Below are 19,581 nucleotides of genomic sequence, written 5' to 3' on the forward strand. Positions count from 1 at the left end.
AGCTGTAGTATTTGTTTGAAACTATCCGGAAGACCAATCAGACAGTCCGAAATTACAGAGAAGGCATTTTAGCGGGCCACTGTCGTGTGCATCCAGATGGGATAGTCCGATGGGCACATACAGACGAGAAATGCTTCTTGGGGAACAAGCAGACTCTTGTAGATGGAGGGAGAAAAATCCCAGGCAGAAAGGTGCATAATGAGGTATAGCTCATACTAGATTACATGAAAGAGTTAAAACGAGACAGAAAAGCGACACTAACGCAAGTACAGAAAATACGAGAGGTAACAGGGAAGAGAAATTAACAGCTGGAGAACAAAAGTGTTCGGAATTAAAACAAGGCATTTCAGATGCAAAGAAAGAAGGGAAACAGAAGAGATTAATCGCATGAGGTGCAAAACGTGTTCAACAGGAAGCGCGGGTGGTAGCGTGAAGTACCGCACAAGCGGGAAAAACTGCTCTAAGCAAACTTCATAGTAGACTACAGAAGCTAAAATAGGAGAAGGTGCAACATTCAGACCATTTAACGGCTGAAGAGCACGACCCCAAATTCAAAGACACAGAAAAAGCCTAGAGTAGATGCTGCTACAACTTTCTAAGAAAAAAGAATCCTCTACCGGATCATTTCTGAACGCGCAGGACATAGACAAACGCGGGCGCAGTGACACAAGCACAAAGACCACAAGTGCATCCTCGCGACCGAACAATGGTGCACAATATGATGTTCGTAGGGTACCAGATGTGCATCATCACATTACTACCTAGTCATCAGCGACACAGCACTGACATGGACCAAATACACAGAGTGCAGTTCTCATTTACCTGTGTCGGCAAGAAACGGAACCGTTGTCTGAAATCAGCGCAAATCAGGAATCGCTGCAGTGTAATAACTGCATTCCGTTAAGGAGATGCGGCATGCATATCATGCTTATGAGTGGGTCATTTCACCCAGTAGAGGCAGCAATGCTGGAAAACAGGCGTTCGTTCAAAAGGTATATTATGATTCAGCGCAATAGAAGAGAATGAGAAAGGGTGTTTGTCCACGTTTGGTATCTCTCCATCATGAAATTAATAGATATCAAGAAGATAGGAACATGTTACACTCCCGTACTTTCACTGAACAATCTGCAGAGGCAGTACCTCCTTAGTGGCCCGAACACAGAAAGATTGGTTTTGTTTGGGCACATGAAGAGGATGCAATGGCAGAAACAATGCATAGAAGATGTTGATGTACCGACATATGCAGTCACCTAGTTACAAGAGTTTGGTGAAATTCTTTAACCAGGTAATCAATAAAATCCAATATCTCGAAATACAATGCAGCGGCAGTGAAATAATTCGGATATTTTTCAGAAAATTGGCGCTGCCGTACCAACAGATACCGATAGGAAGGTGCGGAGATGACATTGAGACATTCCGAGGCATCTTCCTCAAAGTAGAGTTAAAAATTAATGAAGAACAGGCGAGAAACAAGAGACGACCATAGGAGGCAAATTCTGAGCACTCCCGTAATAGCAACAATAACAATAATGCAGAAGAGAAATTCAAGTAGTCGAGTAATTGGAATGGTAACGGAGGTAGACCACTGAGTAACAGTCAGCAATTCTGAAACCAAAATATTAATGGGAAAAACTGGAATAGTGACCGTAGGAATAATGGATCACATTTTCAGCGGAATATAACCGCACAAAACGGTGTTCGGCAGGGGGTTCCGCTTTTGGAGGTCTGTCCACCGAATCCACGCCCAATAGAAGACGGGGAAAGAGAAGCGCACAAAACTGACTAGAATCCGATGCTGGCATGACTTGGAATCACAAGGAGTCAGTTAAAATTATTAGATTACCATGACAGGAGAACTGTGGCCCCCCCTCCCCCCTACGTGAACATGGACCTTGCTGTTGGTGGGGAGGCTTGCGTACCTCAGCGATACCGATAGCGTTACCTCAGGTGCAACCGCAACGTAGAGGTATCTGCTGAAAGACCAGACATACGTGTGGCACCTGAAGACGGCAGCAACCTTTTCAGTAGTTGCAGGGGCAATAGTTTGGATGATTAACTGATCTGGTCTTGTAACATTAACCAAAACGGTCTAGCTGTGCTGGTACTTTCCCGAGGGCATGCAGCTTTACTGTATGATTAAATGATGATGACTTTCTCTTGGGTAAAACATTCCGGAAGTAAAATAGTCCCCTATTCGGATCTCCGGGCGGGGACAACGCAGAAGGACTTCGTTATCGGGAGAAATATAACTGGCGTTCTACGGAACGGGGCGTGGAATGTCTGATCCCTTAATCGGGCAGGTAGGTTAGAAAATTTAAAAAGAAAATTGTATAGGTTAAAGTTAGATATAGTGGGAATTAGTGAAGTTCGGTGGCAGGAGGAACAAGACTTCTGGTCAGGAGAATACAGGTTTATAAATACAAAATCAAATAGGGGTAATGCAGGAGTAGGTTTAATAATGAATAAAAAATAGGAATGCGGATAAGCTACTACAAACAGCATAGTGAACGCATTATTGTGGCCAAGATAGATACGAAGCCCTCACCGACCACAGCAGTTCAAGTATATATGCCAACTAGCTCCGCAGATGACGAATAGAGTGAAGAAATGTATGACAAGATAAAATATTCAGGTAGGGAAGGGAGACGAAACTTTGATAATCATGGGGGAAAGGAATTCGGTAGTAGGGAAAGGAAGAGAAGGAAAAGTAGTCGGTGAATACGGAATGGGGATAAGGACTGAAAGAGGAATCCACCTGGTAGAATTTTGCACAGAGCATAACTTAATCATAGCTAACACTTGGTTCAAGAATCATGAAAGAAGGGTGTATACGTGAAAGATGCCTGGGGACACTGGAGGCTTTCAGATAGATTACATAATGCTAGTACAGAGAGTTAGGAACAAGGTTTTAAAGTCGTACACTTTCCAGTGCAGATGCCGACTCTGACCACAATTTATTGGTTATGAACTGTAGATTAAAACTCAAGAAACTGCAAAAAGGTGGGAGTTTAAAGAGATGGGACCTTGATAAACTGAAAGAACCAGAGGTTGTACAGAGTTTCAGAGAGGACATTAGTGAACGATTGGCAAGAACAGGGGAAAGAAATACAATAGAAGTAGAATAGGTAGCATCGAGAGAAGAAATAATTAAGGCAGCAGTGGATCAAGTACGTAAAAAGACGAAGGCTAGTACAAACCATTGGGCGGCAAAAGAGATATTGAATTTTATTGATGAAAGGAGAAAATGTAAAAAGGCAGTAAATGAAACAGGCAAAAAGGAATACAAATGTCTAAAAAATGAAAGCGTCAGGAAGTGCAAAATGGCTAAGTAGGGATGCTTAGAGGATAAATGTAAGGATGTGGAGGCATATATTACCAGGGGTAAGATTGATACCGTCTACAGCAAAATTAAAGAGACTTTTGAAGAAAAGGGAACCACTTGTGTGTATATCAAGACCTCAGATGGAAAACCAGTTCTAAGTAAAGAAAGGAAAGCAGAAAGGTGGAAGGAGTATGTAGAGGGTCTGTGCAAGGGCGACGTACTCCAGGGCAATATTATGGAATTGGAAGGGGATGTAGGCGAAGATGAAATGAGAGAGATGATACTGCGTTAAGGATTTGACAGAGCACTGAAAGACCTATATCGGAACAATGCCCCTGGAGTAGACAACACTCCATTAGAACTACTGATAGCCTTGAGAGAACCAGCCCTGACAAAACTCTACCATCTGGTGAGCAAAATGTATGAGACAGGCGAAATACCCTCAGATTTTAAGAAGGATATAATAATTCCAATCCCAAAGAAAGCAGGCGTTAACACATGTGAAAATTACCGAATTATCAGTTTAATAATTCACCGCTGCAAAATTCTAACACGAATTCTTTACAGACAAATGGAAAAATTGGTAAAAGCCGACCTCGGGGGAAGATCAGTTTGGATCCTGTGTAAATGTTGGAACAAATGAGGCAATACTAACTCTTCGACTTATCTTAGAAGATGGATTAAGGAACGGCAAAGGTACGTTTCTAGTATTTGAAGACGTAGAGAAAGCTTTTGACAATGTTGACTGGAATACTCTCTTTCAAATTCTGAAGGTGGCAGGGGACAAATACAGAGAGCGAAAGGCTATTTACAATTTGTACAGATGAGAGGGTGGATGCGCTCTTTTCCATGTCGCCTCTTATTTTCATCAATTTTATTAATGTTTTATGTCATTGCACGGTGGTAACAGGGCAAATAAGGTTATTCCAATGAGAGTGTTTGTACTGAAAGCTCAAAGTACTTTTCACGTGATTGCTATGCATATTGGGAACTGTATGTGGTGTTGTTATTAATTTCCTCTAGTACTTCCCGGGGTGGCCGGAGCCACGCGAGCACCGGAGAACGTGGCACACTGCATTTCCGGTGGTGGCCTGCCCTTCTGAGAATACTGAGAGGTTCGTACATCAATGGGCTTCAGCTACTGGCAGGAAGACTGACATGGGTTGAGTTTCGCCTATTGCATGCAGCGAGCCTTCTGAGTGTCACTGTATGTGCGCCGACTGACTGACTGCATTGTCCTCATCATTCTGAGAATACTTGTGGACTGTGCCCTATTGGGTGCGACTGTCTGGCGCCCGATGGCCAGTGGTCTATGCATATTATTTCCGTAGCGGTGACGCAGAAAGGGGGATTCCACTGCAGGAGGTGTGCCGGACGACGAAAGCATGTCCTAATAATGGCTACACAAAGTGTCGGAGAGAACAGCTCTTTAGCCGCACTTATGAGGGATGTCGCTTACAGTTCCAGCACGAGTTCGCATAACTCACTATAATAGGCCGACCTGCATGCTCAAAGCAGTTCCATGCTGGGTATTGCTTGACTGCAGTTAGACGTGATTATCTCCGCTCCTACAGAGAGCAGTTCCGAGCAATCGGCCACATTGATCGATGTTCTATCCTTGTTTCAACCTCCACCAGATGACTCCACGAGTATTGGATCACTCTAAGAGTAGAATCCTGTATTCAATTTTTCGGCCTAGATAAGGCCAAGTGTTTCTGTCTTTGGACAGCCAACTACGTGTCCTATGGATCTGTCCCGAATCTTGTGGTCCTCAGTGACAATCACAGCCTGTATGTGTGCTTGCGATCGTACTGCACAGTACTCCAAATCAACAATAGGCTGTTCTACCACCCTACGAGCTTCCTGTCGACTGACAGCGCCACTACAGAGAGGAAACGATGACTGGACACACTTCTGCATGCCATTTACGCGCTTAGTTTTGAGAAACATTACCCTGGCAGCCCAGACCACTAGTCGCACTCCTCCAAGTAGGCGACCCTTTCTCCATGCCAGTAACCACCATCCCGCTCCACAGATGAGTGCGGCAATGTCCATGGGTACAGTGATTCATTGTGTTATGTTAATGTGTGAAGGATGTTATGGTCAACTGTTTTCTTTGCTCAGACAACTGAGTGACCACAGTAAAATTCGTGCCCCAAGTTGAAACATTTTTTTTGCCCCCCAAACCTTATTTCCTAGACTAGAAACTGGAAATACAATGTCAACTACAATTATATTGTTTTCTTCTATAAATTGCAGTCTTTTTTTATATACATCTTCATGTTTAAGATATCCTGGGTCCCTATCTTCATGTCAGTTTAGAACAAGTTTTTATTGTTATGCACACTATGTTACATAATCTTCGATCACACAGCATACTTAGAAAATTTCTGTCTACCTTTTTACACTATATATCCCTATCTCACGTACGTTGATGCCTGTCAAGTGTCACTACCTGTACAAATTTCTTGTGTATGTATCAATAGTCACAAAATGTTATACACAATAATATGCCACAGTTATATGAGAATAATTTTGTTCCTTGTGTGTGTGTGAGAAGGATATCTGCCGGTACAATACTGGTTAGTGGCGAATGGACCATCAGTCAATTAATCACTGTACAAAAACTATCATCCTTTCTGTTCAGGGAAACAGTTTGAGCGTGGTTAAATGCTTCAACCATGAAGTGTAGACATATTGTTTGTCTTTTTGGCTTCATGCAGAAGTATGTGTGTGGTTGAGTTGGCCACCATGAGCTAATTCTTAAATGTTTCCTTAATGAGAAGCTTGCAGATTCAATAAGTCAAAATTTTACTGCAGCTTTGAAGTTGGCCTTCTGCCATGTGTTCAACATGTGTGCGAGTATGTCCATGAATGACGCGGGGTTCCCTGTGGGCGAATCTATGTTGGGTGCGGCTTATTCGTCAATGTCAATAAGATACTGACAAAATCATAAGAAAAATTCTACCTTTCATTTTATCATCAATTTCCAATTTAATCTGCCGATTTGTTGTGACATTTTGGAATCTGTTTGGACAGATTCGTTTTGAGTGATTGACACACTACCTCTCTCAAGTGAGTCAACGACTAAAAAAAAATAATCTAAAGTGACTGCGGGGTAATGAAAGGTTTCATGCCCTCTTTTGCATGTCGCCTCTCAATTACATCAATTTTATTAATGTTTTATGTCATTGCACGGTGGTAACAGGCCAAACAAGGTTATTCTAATGAGAATATTTGTACTGAGAGCTCAAAGTACTTTTCATTTAATTGCTATGCATATTGGGAACTGTATGTGGTCTTGCTTTTAGTTTCCTCTGTTACTTCCCTGGTTGGTCTGTGCGAGATGAGCATCGGAGGACGCGGCATACTGTCTTCACAGTGGGGGTCTGCAGTTCTATACTGAGACGGTCATACATCAATGGGCTTGAGTGACTGGCAGGACATCTGACCCCGGTCGAGTTTCGCCTATTGCAGGCAGGGCAAAACCACATGCGAGATGTCTGAGGGTCACTGTAGTTTATGTGCGCCGACTGACTGACTGCATTGTCCTCATGATTCTGAAGATACTTGTGGGCCATGCCCTGCTGGGTGAGACTGTCTGGCGCCGGATGGCTGGTGGTCTAGGCATGTTGGTTTTGTAGCCAGTCAAATGGCGAGTTCAGTGCCTAAGCTAAATAGCCGCGGCATGATGGGTCAACTTAAACTGAGGTGAGTTGACGTCATAAAGCCCTGCTCGAAATTGGAGGGAACGGTCGCTATTGACGCGGATGATGTTCTGAGTTAGTGTGGGGGACCTTTGGAATCAGCACTGAACGCTGATTCGCAGCATTACGAGGATAGTGCGGAGTTGAGTAACGTTTGATTCGCTCTTGCATTGCGTTGGTGCAAGATGGTTGAGATCTGATCTTCGTCGGAGGCGGACGGTCTTGCGTACTTAGTCGCAATTTTTCAGCAGACCTTAGAATTCTCGGACAGCCTTCGAAGCCAGGGGTTGAAAGAGAATTGCTGCATAGCAGAAGTCAAGGCTTACATCATCAGAACGCGGCCTACCGACGGCGTCCTGCAGTTTTCAGGACTGGTAAAGTATTTTGTTGCTCTGTCATTGTAGGACCTATCATTTTTATTCTGAACTCCCCAGCAGCACGCGCGCTCGCTTTATTACAAATCCACCTTGCTTGTTTCTCCATGCGATCCCATTTGAACTCTCACTACTAATCGCAAAATTGTATTATAGTCGGGGGAGTAATATTTGATTCATTAGGACCTCCAGTCACTGTCGTTCAATCTATTGCATCACAGAGAGTAGGAGCCGCTTATTCTAGCAATAGTTCTGGATAACCTACCCTTTAGCCTACTGTTTGTAGTGACAATCAAGTTCCTTTGTGTTCTAATTCATAATAAACCATATTGTAATATTTAATCCGCATATCATTTCATAGATAGATGCTGAATCCCATTTCCTGTCGTTTATTATGATAAAATTCCCTTTCTCTTTACTGAGTAGATCATGATTTTTATTAAATTATTGTGAGTGTGCACTACTTATTTTGCCAACTAGCAGGGTCCACCATCAGTTCCTTTCGTTACAGTTGCGCACATAATCAATTAGGAGCGTGTCGAATGCATGTTCAGTTCTCAAGCAGAATTCACCATAGTTAAAGAGGTACAAACTCTTCTCCACCGTGGCGCCTCGCACAGAAATGAGATGGCAGTTACAGGAGTCGAGGGGAATGAAAGGGAAGCAGTGGTTGGGAAGGGAGTGAGACAAGGTCCTATCCCCAATGTTATTCAATCTGTATATTGTGCCAGCAAAAAGGGAAACAGAAGAAAAATTCAGAGTGGGAATTAAAATGGATGGAGAAGAAATAAAAACTTTGAGGTCTGTTGATGACATTGTAATTCTGTCAGAGAGAGGAAATGACCTGGAAGACCAGTTGAACGGAATGAACACTGTCTTGAAAGGATATAGCATGAACATCAAGAGACGCAAAACGAGGGTAATGTAATGTAGTCGAATTAAATCAGGTGATGCTGAGGGAATTAGATTACGAAATGAGACACTTGGAGTTGTATACGAGTTTTACTATTTGGGGAGCAAAATAACTGATGATGGGCCAAGTAGAGAGGATATAAAATGTAGACTGGAAATCGCAAGGAAAGCTTTTCTGAAGAAGAGAAATTTGTTCACATCGAGTATAGATATAAGTGTCTCGAAGTCTTTTCTGGAAGTATTTGTATGGAGTGTAGCCATGTTTGGAAGTGAAACATGAACGATAAATAGTTTGGACAAGAAGATAATAGAAGCTTTCGAAATGTTATGCTACAGAGGAATTCTGAAGATTAGATGGGTAGATCACGTAACTAATGAGGAGGTACTGACTAGAACTGGGGAGAAGAGGAATTTGTGGCACAACTTGACTAGAAGACGGGATGGGCTGGTAGAACATGTTCTGAGGCATCAATGGACTACCAATTTATTATTGGAAGGCCGCTTGGAGGGTAAAAATCGTAGAAGGAGACCAAAAGATGAATACACTAAGCAGATTCAGAAGGATGCAGGTATCAGTAGGTACTTGGAGATGAATAAGCCTGCACAGAATAAAGTAGCACGGAGCGCTGCATCAAACCAGTCTCTGGACTGAAAACCACAACAACAACAGGAGAACTGTTATTTGAAGAAACGGAGACATCTTATGACTTGTATCCACTAGTCCTAATTTCAGCAGGTGAGATCAAAGTCGAAGGTATCCTAGATAGTGGCAGTCAACTGTCAGCTGTCTCGTAGAAATTTTACAATACCTGTGCAAAATCTGTAAATACCACAATCGTAAAACTTCAGAAAAAAAATTTCGTAGGGAAATACTAGGAAATAGTACAGAAATACACAGACAAAGCAGGTCGGAATTTATGTTCCCAGGGCACAAGCTTGGAGCGAATATATTCCTCGTATCTAGTATGGGAACCGGAATTATTACTGGGATGGATTGTCTGAGTGAGCATAAAGTAATTTTGGACATGGAATTTGAAAATGTGTTGCTAGGAGCAAAAAGGAGCAATCAACATTTGATTCCACGATCAGGCTACGAAATATCTCTGGCTGTCTAAAATTACAAGCTCGGTTAGTAACACAATTGACCAACATCGAAGGTACAATGGAAAAAGGGATAATAGTATAAGGGACAAGGTGGCAATATCAGAGATCAATCAAGCAATTGCTAGCAGATTATCATACCTTACCAGACTCAGAAAGCTTGATAAAGCAATACTAGAAGCGTTACTGCTGCATAATGTCAAAGTTTTCTTACCGAAACTTGGGTCAATCAAATGCTTCTAATACATTTTCGGAATAAAACTGCACAAACCACTCTGTGTTCAGCCTTACGTAATAACTGTGGATTACAGAATAAAGGGCTTTTGGTCCTACGGAGGACGATAGATGATGGAGAAAGAGAAGAAGCATCGTCCGCGTATACTAGTCGTTTGCGGGTTTCTGAAAAATGGTATTGTGGTATATGCCTAGTAATCGATTCGTGACAGACTTACACAATGATTGTGTAAGCGCCAGACAGAACAGAGAACTTCGAGAAGCTCTTACAGAAAATTCATGGAATCTCGATATTTACGTCTATCGATCTCAGATATATCATCAATCAGATAGAACTGGCACCTGAATGTCGAAATTACACAGCCTCCATAGCATTTCTTAGGTTCTTTCAATTCAGGAGAATACCATTCAATCTCAGTGTATCATCTACATCGTTTATTTACAGCTTAGGTACTCTCTTGTCCTAGGGATGGGAAACTGCCCCTAAAAGCGGAATCATCAACAATCATCGACAGCATGGGGATTCAGAATGCAATGCAAACCACTACATTACATACAGTTATATGTAACCACAGAACATGTGGCCTGTAATTGAAAAAGTGTCATGATGATCTCTCCATTGCCGAAAGATTCCGGAATAGTCAAAATGGCTATGAGCACTATGGGACTTAACTTCTGAGGTCATCAGTCCCATAGAACTTAGAACTACTTAAACCTAACTAACCTAAGGACATCATACACATCCATGCCCGAGGCAGGATTCGAACCAGCGACCGTAGTTTTCGCGCCGTTCCAGACTGTAGCGCCAAGAACCGCTCGGCCACCCCGGCCCGCCGGAATAGTTCCCGATTCGGATCTCTGGGAGGCTACTTCAAGGGGGAGGGGTCCATGATAAAAAGACTGAATAATCAACGAAAGGATAACGTTCTGCGAGTCGTGGAGTGGAATGACAGAAGCTTCAATGTGGCGGGAAAGCTAGAAAATCAGAAAATAGAAATGCTAAGACTCAATCTAGAAATGGGAGGGGTCATTGAAGTGAAGTGGAAAGGAGACGAGGCTTCCTGCTCAGATGTTTAAGGGTAATATCAACACCTGCAGAAAATTGTATAACATAAGAAGAATTCGTTATGAGTAGGAAGGTAGGGCAAAGAGTTTGTTACTGTCAACAGTCCACTGACAGGGTGGTCCCTATCATAATCGACAGCAAACCAACACCAACAACGATAGTTTGGGCATACATGCCGACATCTCAAACTGATGATGAAGAGATAGAGAGAGTATATGAGGATACTTAAAGGGTAATGCAGTACGTAAAGCGAGATGAAAATCTAAATGCAGTTGTAGGGGAAGGAGTAGAAGAACACTTTACATGGGAATATGGGCTTGGGACGAGGAATACGACAGGAGAAACACTGACTGAGTTCTGTTATAAATTTCAGGTAATAATAGCGAATACCCGTTTCAAGAGGAGGCGGTATACTTGGAAAAGACAGTGTGATACGGGAACATTCCAGTTAAATCACATCGTGGTCAGACAGAGATTCCCAAATCAGGTACTGGATTCTAAGGAGGAGATATAGACTGAGATCACGATGTTTCAGTGATGAAGACTGAAGTTTAAGACATTAGTCAGGAAGAATCAATAGGCAAAGAAGTGAGCTGCGTAAGTACTAAGGAATGACGAGACATGCTTGAAGTTCTCTCTGAGTATGTGTGTGTGAATTCCTAAGGGAACAAACTGCTGAGGTCATCGGTCCCTAGATTTACACACTACTTAAACTGACTTACGCTAAGAACAACGCACACACCCATGCCCGAGGGAGGACTCGAACCTCCGACAGGAGGGGCCGCGCAGTTCTTGCATGGCACCTCAAACCGCTCGGCCACTCCGCGCGGCTGAAGTTCTCTAAGGCTATAGATACAGCAATAAGGAATAGCTCGATAGGCAGTACAGTTGAAGGGGAATGGACAACTCTAAGAACGACCATCACGGAAGTTGGAAAGACTAACACAGGTACAAAGGAGGTAACTGCGAAGGACACATGGGTAACAGAAAAAAATACTTCAGTTGATCGATGAAAGCAGGAAGCACAAAAGAGTTCAGGGAAATTCAGGAATAGTGAAATACAAGTCACTGTGGAATGAAATAAATAGGAAGAGCAGGGACACTAAGGCGAAATGGGTGCATGAAAAATGTGAAGATATCGAAAAAGAAAGGATTGTCGGAAGGACAGACTCAGCATACGGGGAAGTCAAAACAACATTCGGTGTCATTAACAGCAAGTGTGAAAACACTGAGAGTGCAACGGGAATTCCTCTGTTAAACTCGGAGGAGAGAGCTGATAGGTGGAAAGAATGCAATGAAACCCTCTATGAGGGGAAAGATTTGTGTGATGTGATAGAAGAAGAAACAGGAGTCGATTTAGAAGAGGTAGGGGGTCCAGTATTAGAAGCAGAATTTAAAAGAGCTTTGGAGGACTGCAGATCAAATAAGACAGAAGTGATAGATAACGTTCCATAGGAATTTCTAAAATCGTTGGAGGAAGTAGCAACAAAACGACTATTCACGTTGGAGTGTAAAATGTATGCGTCTGGCGTTATACCTTCTGATTTTCGGAAAAATATCATCCACACAACTCAGAAGGTCGCAAGAGCTGACAAGTGTTTTGAATTATCTCACAATCAGCAAAACAGCTGGTGTATGAAAATTGCTGTCAAGAATAAACTACAGAAGAATGGAAAAGAAAGCTAAAGATGCGCTAGACGATGATCAGTTTCGCTTTAGAAATAGTGAAGACGCCAGAGAGAGTCAATTCTGACGTTGCTTTGACAGTGGCAGCAACACTAAAGAAAGATTAATTGACGTTCATAGAATTTGTCAACCTTGAAAAAGTTTTCGACAAAGTAAGATGGTGCAAAATGTTCGAAATTCTTAGGAAATTAGGGGTAAGTTATAGGGAGAGGCGGGTGATATATAATATGTACAAGAGCCAATTGGGAATAATAAGAGTGGACGACCAAGAAGGAAGTGCTCGGTTTATAAGTGCGTTAAGACAGGGATGTAATCTTTCGCCCCTACTGTTCAATCTGTACATCGAAGAAGCAATGACGGAAATAAAAGAAAGGTTCGGGAGTAGAATTACAGTACAAGGTGAAAGAATATCAATGATAGCTATCTTGAGTGAAAGTGAAGAAGAATTACATGATTGGGGGCATGGAATGAACAATCTAATGAGTACAGAATATGGATTGAGAGCAAATCGAAGGACGACGGAAGTAATGAGAAGTAGCAGAAATGAGAACAGCGAAGATCTTAACGTCAGGATTGATGGTCACAAAGTAGATGAAGTTAAGGAATGCTACTACCTAGGCAGCAAAATAGCCAATGGCGGACGAAGCAAGGATGACATGAAAAGCCGACTAACCCTGGAAAAAAGTGAGTTTCTGGCCAAGAGAAGTCTACTAGTATCAAACGTAGGCTTTAATTTGAGGAAGAAATTCGTGGGAGTACACGTCTGGATTACAGCATCGTATGGTGGTGATAAATGGTCTGTGGGAAAACTGGAACAGGAGAGAATCGAAGAATCTGAGATATGGTACTACAGACGAATGTTGAAAATTAGGTGGACTGATAAGGTAAGGAATGAGGAGGTTCTGGACAGAATCAGAGAGAGAAGGAGTATGGGGAAAACACTGACAAGGACAAAGGACAGGATGATCGCACGTCTGTTAAGACATCAGGGAAAACTTTCATTTTACTAGAGGAAGCTGTAGGGGGCAAAAACTGGAGAGGAAGACAGAGATTTTAATTCACCCAGCAAATGATGATGACGTAGGTTGCAAGTGCTACTCTGAAGAAGAGATTGACACAGGAGAGGAATTCTTGGCGAGCCGCATCAAACCAGTCGGATGACTAATGGCCCATATAAAAAGATACAAGACCAGGTGAGAACCTAAATTCCAGTGTAACTTGTTATGTCGATGACATTTTAATAGCGTAAAAGACATGGGGACAGCAAAGTGAGATGCTAGGAGCCTTACTTCAGGAAATGAGAGAACATGGAGAGCCAGTTGACGTAAACAAATCCTATGTTAGGACAAAGCAAGTCCACTACCTGGGTCACACCATTTGCGGAAAAGGAATATCGCCCAATCTGGAAAAATTAGAGGCCGTATCTAAGTTCGGAATACCACAACTCTGTGAGCTTGTAGGCATTTGAAATTTAAAAAAAAGATTCATTTACATAGAGGAAGCAGCCACCCGAGACTTTGTGCCATGACAGGAATGAAAACATCTTTTGTGTTGGACGAGATTGCAGATAAGAAGTTCCGCAGTTTCGAGGTAACAGTAATTACAGCCCTGATCTGTCACACCCAAACCTTGCAGAATATTTCTGCATAGCCACAGGCAGCTAGAAGGCAGGTCTTGGTGTATTAATAATCCAAGAGCATGAAGCAAATGATCAACTGACTCACAAGACAACAGCATTGGGGAGCAGTGTGATCATGAACCGCGAACGAAATTATTCAATTACAGAACTTGAGGCACTGACAGTCATCTGGGGGTCTCAAAAATTTCAGTACTTTCTGTATCGACACAAAGCTAGAGTGTGTAAATATCACAAAGCGTTGGAGTTTCTGGCGACTGCGAAACTTACTTACGGGAGCCAGAGGCGCTGCGTTTCTATACGCTAAGAGTACAGCTTTATCACAGTTTGTTACATTCACCAGTAGGAACCATAAACAGTGGGGAATGGCAATTGAGGACAAGCCCTTTTCAATTTATTATATTATAAAGGTGGGATTTGAAAATTTTATAATGACTTTAATGGAAAATATCGGAGCAGAAGCAGATAAAACACCCCCGTCTCTTTGGCATTAAAACTAACTGGAGAAACAAGAACCAAGTGTAAATATGGGACCACTTTCTTTTAAGAAAAGGTGTGCAATTTTTTAGATGTAATGTGTTTAGCACATTGTAGTTAGTGTGTGTAGCAGAAGAGCTGATAAGACAAATTGGTACACACATCTTAGCTATGCACAATGTTTCCTGAAACTGTTAAGTCTGTGTCACTTCAGTATTAAGAGGAGAAGAATATGAAAGATTCCACCAATCTGCAAAGACTGTCAGAAAGCAAAAATAACCATGTTTTGGACGCATGTACCGTTGTACCCGATTGTGCTAACGAAATGAATGGAAACAGCAACATCTGATATGACGATCCCCTACCAAGCACATCACATGGATTTTACTATGTTATGGTAGTGGTCGAGTCAATCTCAAAGTGTGTGACACTCAGACAACTGACAAAAGTGGCAAGGTGTTCTATAAACAGGGCACTGTAGAATGACTTCCTTGCACACGGGGGATGCGTAGTCCAAACCCTGTCTGGGAATGGTTCCTAATACTGGGCACAAACGTGGAGGGACATATTGAGGAACAACGAAATAAAACCGGTGTAAGCACTAACCCTTGTGAGTGCGTAATGAAAGATTCAGTGAAGGTATGAACGTTATATTATTGAGAGAAGCATGCGACTTGGGACGTATGCTGGAAGGATTTTCAAGATGTCATGAGCAAGCTACCTTTTAGCACAACTTGACTTCTACAGATAATGGTGTTGAAGAATAAGCATCCTCCAGAGTTAATGCGAGATGTTGTGCACTTCCCATCTAGAGGACTATAGAACCAGGAGGAAATAGTATTGCGCTCCACAAAATCCGAGAAGTGCGACAAAAACGTGAAGAAATGGTCGTTAAGACGGCAACGGTGAGAGAGCTCCACATTGGCCAGAAAGTCCTTGTGAGAGCCCACTGTTCGTCAAACAGGCAAAAGAGAGTTTGCAACAAATTTTTCACCGCACGTTCTCATGCAAGAAACAAAGCCATATTCCCACCTGTGCCGGTACATAACGATTGCTGCTGAGTGTAGTTGCTGTTTTCAAACAGCAGTCTACACAAGCAAACCAGTTGCGACCTTAGCTGTGGTTACTCGTACATTGGGCACTTGTAGAAAGCAAGGTTCTGTTTACAGGGAATAGCTTGCGGTAGTCATAGGGTCGAACCACGCATGTCTGTTTTCATGCGCGACAGCTAACAAGCTGCAGATGATAATATACTGCTGTGATCCTCCTGTCAAATAGTCTATGCACTCGCTAGAACTGCGAGTTAATAAAATACACAGAAATACAAAATAAAAGTTATGTTTAGTTTAAATACAAGGATTCTGTTCTAACGTCGGTAACTGATGTAGACGACAGACAATTATGTTGAACAATGTTTATTCAAGAAAGGACATCTCAAATAAAGGGGAAATGGCCCTACGATTTCGTTTAAAATACAGACATATAATATTATTTAAACAGCTATTTATGCCTTCTTGGCAGAAAAATCTTTTGGTTCTCTATTGAATTGTGGTGTCCGCTAACATATGCTATTGGCCTCTTTTTGATCAGCAAAGTGTTTAATAGCACTTGGAATCAATATTTAAATCAAGTTACTGGCAAAATAATAAAATGTTCATTAAATATATGCTGAAGTATGACAATATGTTAGATATCCATGCTGTGTTCAATGGCTGAGTTAAGGTGGAGAATGGTGTGTTCCGAAAAATATTTGAGAAATAAAAAAATATAGTGGACGTAATAAATCAAGAAATAAAGCAGATACACATACATAACTTTCGGCGATCATAGTGACAGCTCAATGCTATTATCTGAGATTTGGTGTATAGAAATCGCATGAAGCGTTTAAATGGTTAACTCAGAGGTCTGTTTTGGAAATATTTGACACTGGAAGTTACTAACTTTTGTTGTTTTAAAGATACTGAAATTACTGTTGTGTCGCTGGAAGCACCTCAATTATCTGAGATCACCCAAGTATTCAGACTTGCTTTAGTACTTGATATTAATTGTTATAGAGTCTTGAAAAGCTGTAAGAAGACATCTTTCAGTTCACCTCGAAGTCCTCCTTTGCTGGTCATCCCTCGTTCTGCTAAGCGAGTGACCATTGTCCAGCGCCATTCTTCTAGGATTTACCCACACACAGTCTTCGTCCCAGGCTGACTAGGAGCGACTGGGGCTGCCCGCCCTGGGCCCCGGCAGTCTAGCGTTCAGCCGAACTTTAAACACATCCTACCTCATAGCAATTCTGGGTGGTTGAGAAGCTAGCCTAAATATGTGTAACGTTACACACCTCCACTTGAAGTGCCACTTAGCTCGCTAATCTGGGACTTTAAGTCGCATCTTGTTTGATATACTTACATGTATACATAAAATAATAAACAGAATACCCTACTTGCTTGTCAGAACAATAGAGTAAGTACCTCCGTGGTGATGTATGGGACAACATGTACTTCCTAGGATATGTGCGTTATCAGCTTAAATTTTCTAAATATAACACAAATTACAAAAGTGGAGCATATTAACTAAAAGCCAAAATCTACACATAAATTTTCAAATAACTTTCGAGTCAAGCGGACCTGTACACAATTTTAGCGCTGTTGCGCTCATTATGTTGCAGTTTTCATCTTGACCACACTGTAGCACTTCACTGTCACAAACAATGAAAACGATCAGTGTTCTGGCGTCGAAGTGTACGTCGTTCGCAGTCCACCCACTTCTGCAGAATTTCTTCGCCCCTTGACCAAGTAGTGCGCCGATACATGCGTCAATATGTAGTCAACCGTCAGTCGTGAAGCACGATAGCTGTCAAATTATGTCTGTGTTGTAGTTGCCAATAATCAAATGATTCCCCGAATCCACATAGGTGGGGTGCTGAACGGCCTCGCCAGTGGAGTTGATACATTCACGAAGAGGGTAGCAAACAAAAACTGTTCTATACCAAAGGCCAAACACGTTTAGATCGACATTTCGTTCACATTAGGAAACATGTCTTTCGTCCTGTGAAATTTGGTCGACACCATAAATCAACTATCATCTAGTAATTTCTCTAGGATTTTGCTGCATTTAATGAGAAACCTTAAAACTCATTCTAACCTGTGCAGAAATCGCTCATCTAGCTTTCATCACTACCTTATTAGCATAATAAAGCACGCATCCATATAATTACGTTCACAAACATATTATGAACGCATCCTCATAGTTTCACATACATAAATCTGTTCAGTACTTCCAAAATAACATACATTACATAATTAACTTATGTAACATACACCAAATACTTTGCCTTTACTCTGCATGTAGCTATATGTTTCACTCCCACAAGCAGTTTAAATTTTTATTGAGGTATAACGCTTGGCCGACCTCCGCGCACCGACAGTAGTGTTGCCAACGTCGACATTCTCCAAGCATTAAGTTGAGCCTCCATACGTCTCATGTACATCTAAAGTGACCATTTTTACCCTTTACACAAGCAATATAACTTTCGAAAATTCCAACATACTACTCAGGAAATTACGCTTGTACACACTTTGCATTAATACACACCCCATCCTTCAATCACTATGTGCAACTCTGCCACCGTAGCCTCTTATTGCTTTGCTCCCGCATTGTGAGTATCTTTTGAGTCTCACTTTTCTCCGCTTTTCCACCTGCTCAAATTCGAGTGCTCCTTCCTCACTCACTAACGAACTCTTACGTTTACAGATAAAATTTCTGACTACTGCTGGAACACCATTTTTAGATTCGAGGCCGGCCGGGGTGGCCGAGCGGTTCTAGGCGCTGCAGTCTGGAACCGCGCGACCGCTACGGTTGCAGGTTCGAATCCTGCCTCGGGTATGGATGTGTGTGTTGTCCTTAGGTTAGTTAGGTTTAAGTAGTTCTAAGTTCTAGGGGACTGATGACCTTAGAAGTTAAGTCCCATAGTCTCAGAGCCATTTGAACCATTTTTTTTAGATTCGAGAAACGCACACTTCCTTTCTTCATCAACATTCTGTATTTCCCTTCTAGGCTGCACAGTTTTAATTTGACACATCTCTTAACATCAGTAGTATAGCAACAAGGATATGAAGACAATTCGATGGTTTGCGTTACATACACTAATGGGCAAACCAGTTGTTCTCTTTTGATTAACAGGTTATGAACTCCTAGGGAAAATCCTTCCTTTTGACTGACTGACTCTTAGCCTATTATTCCCCCACACCTCCCTCTCCCCACCCAACCCCTCAGGAAACTTCGAACTAACGCCCCTCTTCCCCTCGCTGATACAAGTACGTTTCAGGCCTGAGTTATTCGAATTGCCTCCTCTCAATCAATTTCATTGACTACTTAATTAAATTGATCAATTAATTAACCCCAGCCTCTGCTAAACCCCACAACCATACCCCCTTCCTTCTCCCCCTCCCACACCTGGGCCGGCCGGGGTGGCCAAGCGGTTAAAGGCGCTACAGTCTGGAACCGCGCGACCGCTGCGTTCGCAGGTTCGAATCCTGCCTTGGGCATGGATGTGTGTGATGTCCTTAAGTTAGTTAGGTTTAAGTAGTTCTAAGTTCTAGGGGACTGATGACCATAGAAGTTAAGTCCCATAGTGCTCTGAGCCATTTGAACCATTTTCCCCTACCTGGAACTTTTCAGCTCTGTGGCGGAGAGGAAAGATCTTACAACAGGAAAGAAGGTATGTTGTTTATTTATAAAAATACTCAGTTTGCAGTGGTTGCATCTCTATTGATCATCTTTCTTTGCTGTTAGGGAACATGCAGCTCTTGTAAAATACATCAAAAAGAAGTAATTAAATCGATCGCTTCTCTTTTTATCCTGATCGCACAAGGAATACCGTCATGCAACACCCATTAGACGTAATTACGCAGTTAAAAAACTTCCAATCGCGAAGCACGCACTCTCTGAGGTCCGCTGTCCACTGGACTGCACGCAATGCCGGCTCGGGCCACCGCTCACGCAGCTATCTCGGGATTCTGCAAAGCGACATGCCACACGCCTGTCCAGGAGTGACCAGTTTGGCCCAGCAATTCACA

The sequence above is a fragment of the Schistocerca cancellata genome, chromosome 8, assembly GCF_023864275.1.
Source record: "Schistocerca cancellata isolate TAMUIC-IGC-003103 chromosome 8, iqSchCanc2.1, whole genome shotgun sequence".
In the NCBI taxonomy this organism is placed as follows: Eukaryota; Metazoa; Arthropoda; class Insecta; order Orthoptera; family Acrididae; genus Schistocerca; species Schistocerca cancellata.